Source organism: Chanos chanos, chromosome 1 (assembly GCF_902362185.1).
Source record: "Chanos chanos chromosome 1, fChaCha1.1, whole genome shotgun sequence".
Lineage (NCBI taxonomy): Eukaryota > Metazoa > Chordata > Actinopteri > Gonorynchiformes > Chanidae > Chanos > Chanos chanos.
Genome location: NC_044495.1, coordinates 57,516,294 through 57,528,680, shown reverse-complemented (window position 1 = coordinate 57,528,680; position 12,387 = coordinate 57,516,294).

Genomic DNA, 12,387 nt, shown 5'->3' with positions numbered 1-12,387 from the left:
GCGGCTAAAGTGGACGGATTACTAATTGTCTCCGGAGACGGATCAGAAACATTCCTCCCCACCGGCGCTTTGCTCCGTTTTCAATGGAACACAACTCTGTAGAGCTCTGGCAAAATGCGACCACATTACCAAGGTTAGGCTGCGATGAAAGGGACGCTTCATTAGCTCGCTGAGGATTTTCTGTGAAACTTATTTGCGCCTTAAACGCATAAATCAAATGTGAACGGGTGCCTGGCTCTAAATGAAAAAGAGGATGTTGTTGTTGGGTTTTTCCCCCCCCCTCCATCCAGGAGCAATAACCAGATTCGGACAGTTGTTTTCTGTCTTCATAACTGTGTGTTCTCAATGCAAATATGTAAAAATGGTTTTCTTTTTGACTTTATTATATGGCCATTGAGTTTATTTTACAATTGTTCCCGGTCAGTTGAGTCTTCAGCATCTTGTAAAGTGAGAAGATGGCCTGGATGGTCTGGGCATCCATACAAGTCACACTGACCAACTCACTCGAACACACACACACACACACACACACACACAGCAGAGCAGAGAGCAGCTTCACTCTGACCAAAGATCTCTCAAAAGAGAGGGTGCCCGGAGAAAGGCAAAACAGGAAAACCAAAACAGACGGCATTACCGAAACTGCTCATGGAATTGAAACATGGTTTGATTCCCTGTGGCTTTTTCCCTAATGCTGCATTTTTAATAATGGACTGTTAATGGAATACTGAAGTGCTGGCATGAGAGAGTGTGGTCTTAAAAAAAAAAAAAAGACCACACAACCCACCATTTAATGAACTTGCTGTGGTGTAAGTGTCAGTTCAGGACGTAAAGAGGAGCGTTCAGTGTGTGTGTGACCGTGTGTGTGTGTGTGTGTCTCCTTGCCTTGTAAAAATGAGCTGAAGATTGATTTTAAAATCTGTCCTGTGAAAACACTCAGGAAAAACCTGTCTGGGTCCTCACCCACGCCACTGCACTGGGACAGCCATTAAGGGAACTGGTGCAGTCGCCAGTGTGTGTGTGTGAACGTGTGTGTGTGTGCAGGTGTGTGTGTGTTTGTTTCTGCTTGGTCAGAGTTCAATGATATCAAATAAAGATAATTATGTGTATCTTGTTTGGGTGATATTCGAAACCCAAAAGATGCGATTTGAAGTGCATAAGTTTTGAAATTTACAAACAACAACCACTGGCATTCTTTGAAATACGTGGGCAGTCACTGTAAAAAAAACTGACGTTTAAGAGAATGGAAAAGTATTTGGGTTTGTAGACTGCGAGTTTCTGAAACAGTTCCAAAAAACCATCGGCTATTAAAAATGAGCAGATACAGAGCAGGCTCGAGGAAGATAAGAAATCAGGGCAAGGGCTGGAACAGTCACTGTTCAGAATAAATAAAACTATCGGTTCCCATAACAGCCTAACAAGAGCTGAAAGGAAACAGTTGATGTTTATACATGCTAAAATTACTCAGAAATCCAGACTGACGCTAGAGTAAGTGTTATTTGAGAAAACTAGCTTTAAAAAAAGAGTATGCAAATGTCAAATCTAAACCCTGTCAAAAACCGTCACACGTTTTTTTCCCCAACGCTACACCTGTGCGGCGTCGTGAAGTAACCGTATGGAAATGAAAGGCATTGAAAGACACTCGTAGCCACCGTATTGTATGAACTGAGCGCTGTTATCTTATTCCTGGTCGAAACATTCCTTCCACCTCCCTAAATGGAATCACTTTCTGTAACCCGTATTCCAAAAACAGCCCCACTGTGAGTTTTTTACTGGTCTAGTAGCAGCAGGAAATATAAGAGAAATATGGAAAAGACACATCACTCATGTCTGTGAGCCCCCCATTCTCTCTCTCTCTCTCTTTCTCTTTACTCTCTAAAGTTCACTCATATGACCTACATAATACACTGAGGTGCACACTGAGGCAATTTAATTTTCCTACTGGAAAATGCAGTGTGTCCAGCTTTAAGTCACTTCATAAATGGAGACCACAGAATCACACATCCAAAAAAAAAAAAAAAGACCAAAACAGTATTTGAGCATGCCAGCAAATCAGACATTGTTAAATATATCTATCTATATATATATCTATATCCATCTCTCTCTCTCTCTCTCTCTCTCTCTCTCTCTCTCTCTCTCTCTCTCTATATATATATATATATATATATATATATATATATATCTTTAATAGGAGTTCCACATATGCAGAATGAGGACTGACACCTTTGAGACAGGACATATTTGAAGATAAATATGTATTTTTAATCATTTAGTCTGGAGTTATTTAAACTGCAGTGGCATTCCTCTACTGTGGTCTCCACAGGAACCAATAAGATAGTGAGGACAGAGGTGGGGGGAGGGGGGGATGTCACAGCAGTTCCCAGTCAACTCGCATTTTGGAACTGGGTTAAAATCTTAAACCAACACTGTAACGCAGTCTCTCCAGATGTGGGTCTGACTAAGTTTTTCCAGGAGTGCACATCTGTCACATGTTTTTGTGAGTAACGATGGCGATTCGGTTTAAGGGAGGATGATGCATCAAAATCTTCCTCTTAGATACTACAGTGTGAGTAAGACACGGAACATCCTCATTAAAACAGATAAAAACAGGCAGGACTGGCCACTGTACAACCTGTGAGTAAGCATCTCCAGGACCCCCCATCAGGACTGAGAGGAAAGACTGAGAGAGAGAGTTACAGAGACAGAGACAGAGAGAGAGAGAGAGAGAGGAGGGGGAGGAGGGATGGAGAAAGGGGAAGGGGAAAACTGTTATTAAAGAAGTAGCGAAAGAGAAAAAGAAAAATGGATTGAAATGGGGGTGAGAGAAAGCACTAGAAAAGGAGAGAAGGGAGGAGGAGAAAGAGAGGAACAGTAACTGAAAAAAAAAATGGAGGGAGGGCTATTTGCCAGAAGGTTCTCTAGGTTCAAATGGCTGCAGGTTGTTCAATGCATGTTTATTTAGATCAGATAATATACAGATTTTTTTTTTTTTATTCTCCGCACATCCTGATTGTCTGGATCTGTAAGAGAAATGCCAGTCTCTAATCAAGTTAAGTGCTGTATCTTTAAAGGACCCTTATTCAAAGTGTGTTTTTCAGTTGAGTGTGCCTGGGTAAACTGAACAGAATGGAATGAAAGAATGGCAGATGGAATGAAAGATCTTACAAAGAGAGAGAAACAAGAGACAGAGAGTGGTGAGGAAAAAAAACTCTCAAAAAAACACACACAAAATTCAAAAAAAAAAAAAAAAGAAAGAAAAAAAAAAACATTTACTTGTGGCAAATGGGTAGAGAACCACAATAACCGAAAGAGATACAGAGATACTTGAACTAAGAGGAAATTTGGTTTATATGAACCGCACCACATTCATACTTTGCATAATTTTGTCTTAATAAAAACTTCATAAACATGTTATTACCTCCTACATCAGCACACTGACTCTATGTGTATGTCTTACCACAAAACTGTCCTTAACAGAGGTTAAGCAAGTTTAGCTATGATAGCACATTGTGCCTCTGTCTCCGTGACCGGCCTGTGCTGAGTCATGGTAAAGATATGGTTCTGCATCAGTGGCGATTAGCTTGTGAAGGAAAACAGAACTGTGGTTTTGCGTGACAAACGGGAATCTTTTTCCTCTGTGATGTGGCTTGAAAGCGTGAATTCAAAAAGATGGAGGCGAAGTGTGTGGACCTGTGTGAAGCAGCGATCGCTGACCCATCTCCTCTGCATTTGGTATGTGTCAGCACCCAGCCCCACCCTCTTCCAAGCACCTACCCCCCCCCCGCCTCCCCCCACCCCACCCCGCCCCCCCCTCACCTTCCACCACCCCCCACATACCCAGACGTCCGGGGCGAGCTGAGTCTGCCGTGCCCCCGTTTTAACCCTGATCATAGACAGATGTGGTGACCGATATGGTTCTGTCTTTGTCCTGCTTCATATGCACATCGCTCACACACACACGCACGCACACACACACGTACGTACACACTCTTTTCTGCCAGCATAACCATCACTACCTCCGTCTGAGAACCTCGGAATTGTGAGACTTAAGTTTATTGAAGTTGTGCGTGGGGCAATTTTTTAGATTGCAAAAAACAGCATCGACATAGGCTTTACTGCACAAACGCTGCAAATTAAACAATGTTTTTCACCAAAGCTTTAATGTCTTCTCTTTTTTTGTTTTCTCACATACAACAGACAAGTCTCAACATATCCACGTGTCAAATATTGGTCAGGAAAAATGGGGCAGACCTGTCACATGGCTGCCTATTAGTAACTACTTCCCTGAGTCGAACCGCAGACAAGCTCCATTTGAGCTACATTCTCGTGCATTCTCTTTACTACTTCATTTCCTCTGCATTTTTTTATGCTCCAAGATGCAGGGAGAAAATGGAAATCCTGTACTTTCCTTCACGAACGCAAGAATGACATTTTGAGTGGAATATATGACAGCATAATACACCCGAAATGAAGAGCTGTAGTGTTTTCCATTTATCAAACTAAAATCACCCAATTGAGTACCTTGGGCAGCAATGGATTACGGTTATTAACTCACTGCCGAAGACAAGAAAATACTCCTGCTATTGAAATTTGGCGTTGTTTTTGGCCCTGGAGGTGCACTCAAACATCAAGTAATCTTCTTCTTTCTTTCTTTCTTTCTTTTTTTACGCCGTTTGGTGTGTCTTGTTTTTACAAACTGTAAGGATGGTAATGTGCTTAAGTCAGAAAGCCCAGGAGGTCGTTTTTGTCTGTCTCACACACGCTGTTTGAAGTACACAGGTGTCATCTGGTAATCCCATCTGTCATGATGCAGGCCATTGGCCTGGCTAGACGATCAGCCATTATGAAGCAAAAATTAAAAAAAAAAAAAAGACCAAAAAAAACAACCCTGTTACAATAGCAGGAGAGGTTTAAGTCCTTTAGGTGGGCGCTGGGTCTACCTTGGCGGCTACGGGAGCCTTTCGGGGCCTTGGTTTTTTCGTTGGGAGCCCCCAGCAGAGTGCTTTAGAAGATGTATGGCATTTATATTTAGAAAATACAACTGCCTCAGTTTCCAGAATTTTCTCTCGTAGGTTCCGACACCGTCTTCGGACGCCGGGGCGCACGCGCGCGTGCTTCTCACTCCAAAAAAATTCTCGTTGTGTTGGTGAGGTTCCAGCTGAAAAGCTTTCCAAAAACGCTTCGGTGTTGGATGGGACACGCTTTGGGTCATGTGTTTTGTTTCACAGACCCCAGTTTTGGCCTTTTGAGAGCTCTGTGATGGTGCCAACACTGCAGTAAATGTCTCTCCTTAAACATCGATGCACATTTCTCTGGATCAGCTTCACTCTTTTTTTTCTTCTTCTTCTTCTTCTTTTTTTCTTCTATGAGTTGTGGCAGGACTCCCACTCTCTTTTCTCCCTCTCTCTCTCTCTCTCTGTCGCTAGACTGGGCCAGATGTTACTGTTCATCCTATCAAACCACTGTCTATTGATTCAGAAATTCCTGGAAGGAACATAAATTGAAAAACTGTAAAAAAAAAAAAAAAAAAAAAAAAACCCCTCTGCTTCAAGTTAGCTCTTAAGGACCCATACAACTATGGGTCAGTAACACCATTTAGTGACATAAGGATAGTTCTGTGTGTGTGTGTGTGTGTGTGTGTGTGTGTGTGTGTGTGTGTGTGTGTGTGTGTATGTTCCAGGGCAGCGGGTTTGCATTTGAGACTGAGCACTGGAGCCAGATGGCAAAACACCACACGGAGAGAACTGGCCATGGTGCATCTGATCTTGGACGGACATTAGTCAAAGCGAGACTGGTGCCCCAAGGTTCTGACCTGTTTTTTTTTTTTTATGTCTGGTCTTTATTCACCTAAAACCCTGAAGTTGACGGACCGACATCTCTCCAAACCAGAGGTTCTCAACTCACAGGCCCGGTGTCACGCTCTTCTCTCAGCGGGGACTCGGGTCTGAGTGCTACTGTGGCAAACCAGCTGTACTACCTCTATGGTGAACGACCAGCGATGAGACAAATGAACTGGGCTGGTGAGCCGTGGCTGAATGCTACTGCTCAAAAGCAACTTATTTAGTCTGAGAGACGTCAGCTCATTGGCTGGGGCAGCACGAAGGTTAACAATGCCTGAGGCTATAACAACAAGTGTGTGAAGGAAACAAGGCTTCGTTTGTTTATGTTCCCCAAGACACGCACACACTCACGCACCCACACACCCACACACACATACACACACAGAGAGAGAGAGAGAGAGAGAGAGAGAGAGAGAGAGCGACACCATTTTTCCATTTATTTCATTTCAATCTTTTATGTAACTTTTATTTGATATGACAGTTACATCACGACCAAGGGCTGAATTCCGAACATGTTATGATTCAAACAGAAATACTAAACATGGTGTCCTGACCACAAACTGCATTCTTATCCCAGGGTTTACTTAATTCCAGTAAAAAATGGCTGGTTTGCACACCACACGTAGAAATAACCGGATAAATAAATCCAATAAATCTCCAAAAAGAGAGAGAGAGAGAGAGAGAGAGAAAGAGAGAGTGAGAGAGGGAGAGAGAGAGAGGGAGAGAGAGAGAGAGAGAGAGAGAGAGAGAGAGAGAGAGAGAGAGAGAGAGAGAGTAATCCACACTTAGCAGCGAATAGAGACGCTCTGTGTTAGTTTGATGGAAGTTGAATCTGATACTATGCTCTGTCCACATGGAGAAGTCTTGGCTGCATTGGCACGAGTGGTGAAGTTGACTTACGGTTATGATCATTATCCTAACCAGACCGACAAACCATGGCCAAAGGCTGGAACTTAATCATACATTACTGTCTCTCTCTCTCTCTCTCCCTCTCTCTCTCTCTCTCCCCTCTCTCTCTCTCTCTCCCTCTCTCTCTCTCCCTCTCTCTCTCTCTCTCTCACTCTCTCTCTCCCTCTCTCTCTCTCTCCCTCTCTCTTTCTGTCTCTTTCTCCTTTTTTCTCTTCATTCCTTACTTATGCAACGTTGACGTGATGTGACCTGGATTAGAGCAGGCCATCTCATGAGAGGAATGACACGGTGCCTTCAGGAATCCGCCCCCAGGCACTTTGAAAACCGCCACTAAGGCGCCATTAAGGTACCCAGTTAAAAAAATTTAGAGAACATTTCAGATCTGAAATTTCACTGTTTTGAATATATGTTTCAGTACCTCAGCAGGGGAGATTACTGAAGCGAAAAAAAAAAATCTGCATGTAAGGTTAAAAGCCGTGACTAGTAGATGGAAGATTAACTTATTTTATTTTAGATTAACTTATTTTATTTTAGATGAACTTATTTTTACTCCCTCTCTTTCTCTCACTTTCTGATTTCTCTCTCGGCTCTGTTTCTCTCAATATTTTTTTTTTTTTTTACCTTTCTCTCGTGTTGTCTTTCTCTCAGAGGTTTTACTTTTTCTCCTTTCTGTCAGAGCTAAAATTCTGCTCTCTCCTCTGCTGTTTTCTCTCAGGTTAAAATGCCTTGCAGTGATGAGATAATGTAATGTGATGTACAGTATAAAGTATGAGCAAATTTCCTAAGACGGATGAGGTTATGCAAGTGCGGGAAAAAAAATGTAGTAATAAGTGCATTGGCACAGGGTCTTAAAAATGACTTTGTGTAAGCTACGAAAACAAAGAGGCATCTGAATTTGATTTGAATGATTAATGATGATGTGAACGTCGAGTATCTGAATGATTTCTCGTAGACGGAAAGAGTATCGGAGGACGTTTTTTATGGACAGCATATGCGAACGGTCTTCATTAAATTGCGTCGAAGGCCAAGACCTTTTTGGCAGGCAGAAACGAAACGCTTCATAAACACCAGTTTGGAAAGAGCGTTTTCGTAGGGGCTCTTCGAACACAAGACCCAGCACATAAAAACGCTGCTTTCGGTGACAGAGGTTTCCAACGACGCTGCTTGATTGATTAGATATGACATTAAAAACTCAGAGAGACACTTGTTAAATAATGACATCTCACCCTCTGTTGAAGCCACCGTAAATCTTTTTGCCAGTGTAAGAACTCATATCATATTCTAGCCTTTCGGATCATCTCCGAAGACAAGAGCATGAGTGTGGTAATACGTGTTTACAGTCCGGAGGATGTTTCTGGAAACCTTTATCAGACTGTAAAACAACAAAGGTTTACACTGACAACAGCACAGACGCTTTTGCACGGTTTGACACGGCCGTGGTTTTGAAAGCCCTGCAGAAATATGTAATCAAATGTGTTTTGTACAAAAAAAAAAGTGTAATGGGTTTCAGAAACAAGCCTGAGGATCTGTTTGCAGCATGCATCAAACAGGACAGCAATGTGTGTGAATCCTCCTCAGTGTGACAGGCATGTTGTGAGAGACTGCCCCCTAGAGGACTATATGTTCAATTACACAACCATTAGAATTCAAAATGTAACCATTCTGTATTACCATGACAGCACTTTAAGATTTACATAAAATTGTATCAAAACATCGTTCAACCAGTTCATCTGTTCTCTGTGGTATAAAATTTGTTATATAAAAAAAAAGGACAATCGTTTATTTATTTTTCTTTCTAAGTTGCATTTATTTATTGTTTTCCATACATTACTGTACAACAGCTTATCTTCTGAAATATATTCTCATTATAAAATAGGACTTCTACAATCTGGGAACAGGTCCTTAAAGGCTCTGTGAGACCAAAGAGACTAATAATAAAACATCTTTAAATGAGCAGAAGATTCAAAACACATTTTGGTTCGATTCAGAGAATCAAACCAACCACCTGGAATGCATTCTCTCCTATGAGAAGAAGTGTGGGAACGAAAACGAAGGTTATTTCAACATTAAAGCAAGCGGTTCACACTGAAACCGATCTGAAACCGGTTCCAAAAAAAAAAAAAAAAAGACAGAGAGAGAGAGAAAAGAAAAGAAAAAACAAAAACAAAAAACAGTCACCGCTGTTCCTTTTTGGTCAGAAAATAAACCTTTTTTTTTTTTTTTTATTTGTTTGCTTGTTTGTTATTTCTTCAGAATTCTCAGATATTTTTGCCTTTGGGATGATGATTGTTTTTGACATTTCAGGAGCCTGTAAAAAAAAAAAAAAAAAAACAGTCACAGAACAACAAAACAAAACAAAAACAAAACAGCAAATATTCAAAGCCACAACAAAACCACTTTCTGGTTTTAATCGTCAATTCGTTGAGAGATTTTGCTACGAAGTCCTTTCGCTGTGGCTACTGTGAAACAGACTCTTAGCGACGTAGAGCATGTTAAGTCTATATAGATTTTCACGACACTATAAGAAATATATAGATGTCAACTTCTTTTCGTTTGTTTGCTTTTTTTTGTTGTTTTTTTTTGTTGTTTTTTTTTAGCCCATCAGCAACTCTGCTATACTTATGGTGTATAATATCCATTCCCAAGCTTGGTAAGGTTACTGCAAGAGACACAACACCATTTTTGTGTTTTACTATCACAAGACCCTGACTGCTCTCACAAAAAAGAATGTCCAAGAAGAGAACAGAGGAGGAGAGGAGAGATTTGTCTGAAGCATGAGGTACATGAACGTACTTCAGTATAATGCCCAGGTAAACAATCGCTCTATTACAATCATCTTAAACCTTTTTTCTGTTTCTGTACACATTCTTCTTCATAAAGTCTTCACGCTCTTAAAACCTCTTCCCAGACGGGGAAAAAAAAAATTAACAACTTTGTATGTGCGTATACACAAGCAAAGTGCCTAGTGATGGTTACTGAATAGTTAACAGGGCTGACTATTGTGTTCAGTTCGTCACGAGATTGTAGAACCTGTAGTATTGTGACTTGTAGTGTCACAGAGTGGACTACGGGAGCCTGACCAACTCCTACGCTAATCACACCTGGGCCCTTGTTTATCAAGCGTGTCAAAGTAACTGCACTGATCTAGGATCAGTTCCCCTATGGTCCACATCAGTATATTGATTAGGACTAAAAGACACAAACTGTTCCTGGATCAGCATTCTGATATATACAACTCCTGATATTTCTAAAGGAGGGGATGGGTGATTGGTAGAGAAGCTGAGTCGGGGGGGTTTTTTGGGGGGGGGGGGGGGGGGGGGGGGGGCAGACTGGGATAAAGTGAGTATTTCTTGTCGAGTGGAACTGTGGTTAGGAAACAGAGATCCAAACTGGATCCATCTACAACACCGGAGACTTACGGGTTGCCAGGTCCTCCCTTTTTTTTTTTTTTAAAAATCAGAAGTTGCATTCCGTCGTACGTGTCATAAACACAGCCTCTGAGGCTCCTCATACGTTTTCAATTGGATCAGTAATCTGAATGGCAACGACCTCAGCCAGTAAACAGTGAAGTCAGTTCGCTACACCACCCCCAGGCACCATGAACACCGTACACACAGCTCCCCTGCCTCGCTCTAACACCGTTAGTCCCTAAGACATCTCGACCTGAAACACGAGAGCGCATTCTCCGTGTGCAGCTGATGGAGGTTCTAATCTGATTCAGATAAGTTAGATAGGTAAAGTGAGCTGTATGTGAGGGAAACAAAAAAAACTGCTCAAAAAATAAACGAATGTAATGTTGTAAAACAGGCACAATTACAGCTTGTTAAAAAAAAAAAAAAAAATTAGGTGGGATTTTTTTTCTGGGGTAAATGTACACCAGAGCATTGTATGTATGTATGTATGTATGTATGTATGTATGAATGACGGACAGAACATAAACATTTTGAATTTGCTTTAACTTTACCTGAATGAATGATGGAAATCAATGTACCTGAATGGTAAGTCCAGATCAGTAGTTCTCTGCCCCGGTCCTGAGGGCTCCCTGTCCTCCTCAACTGTTCATTAGCTCAGGACTGACACGCCTGATTCCACGGATCAATTCATCGCCAAGCCCTTGGTTATCTCAATAAACTGTGCCAACGAAGCGTTCAAACAAAGACGTGCAGGACAGGGGGCCCTCAGGACTGATGTTGAGAACCAACTGGTCTATATTACTGAAAAAAAGGGGGGGGGGGGACAGACAGAGAGAGAGGACAGAGAGAGAGAACAGAGAGAGAGAGAGAGAGAGAGAGAGAGAGAGGGAGAAAGAAAGACAGAAAGAAAGAGAGAGAGAGAAAGAAAGAAAGAAAGAAAGAAAGAAAGAAAGAAAGAAAGAAAGAAAGAAAGAAAGAAAAAGAGAGAAAGAGGGTGAGGGAGGGAGAGAGAGAGAGGGGGGGGGGGGATTTGCAGCATGCCCAGAGGCTCTAACACAATCATTCTTCTTCTACCATCATGCTCTGCTTTCGTTTACATTTTTATAAAATACAACTATCTTTATTTTACAAAGTAAAGTGACAGGACCTTGTGACCTACATCCAGTCAGAATCTATATTCACGTCTCATACAAAAATACAGGGTTAGAGGGGGGGGGTTGGGATCTGAAAGGGGGTTTGGGGATTAGACAGAAATCACTGGTTTAAATCGTACACCAACATTTTAGACTTGGTCAAATGAAACATACGTACGCAACAGTACCAGTAGATTAACAAGCTTTTTTTTTTTTTTTTTTTCCTAACGAGAATCTAAAAAAAAACCCAACAACAATTACTTGGATGCTACATTTCTAGAGCTAGCCGACATGCTAAACAGGACGCGAGTACACAGCTGACACGTCACTGTTGGACGCTGATAGTGGAGCACAAGACTCTAGCGACAAGACACCCTTAAAAAGTATTTTTTGTAGTATTTTTTTTGTTTGTTTGTTTTTTCTTTTTAATATTTTCTCCTCTTGTCTGGCTCATCATCTCCTCTACCATTTTGGAAAAGCTTTCATTTTTCCTCGTGTCGAGGATGAACTCCAGGGAACTGGTTTATGGGATATCGAGTCCTTTAAAATGAGAACCTGCGATTGCCGGAACATTCTCCTCAGAGGAACCCCACACATGGCACAGTGGGTTCACTGCCCAACCTGTGGATTCCACAGCGAGGGGGGGGGGGATTGAGACCTCAACATATCCTGTAGCTCTAGATAAACCTCTAGCTACCTTGAGTGTGACATCATCACTTCAGAGAGGGTGTTCATGGGAAATGTAGTACATTCAGCCAAAGATCAGACCACTGTCAGGGGATGGAAAAAATCTGGAAGACACGACTAAAAACACAACAGCCCATTTGTATGCTAAATCTTCTTCTTCTTTTTTTTTTTTTTTTTCCCCTTTCATTTTGTAACTACAGTTCCTCCGCTGCTAAACGACAGACACTTGGACAGTTTTACGCGTTCGGTTTACTCTCACGCCGACCAAATCTCACAAGCCGACAAAAAAAAAAATCCAAAACCAAAACCAAACAAACAACTGAACCCTTCTCTCTGAGTGATGTTTTCAGGAGGCCTGTGTGAGACTGATCTGCAGACAGGGAATTAAGCTTCATTAGCCCCGTAGCG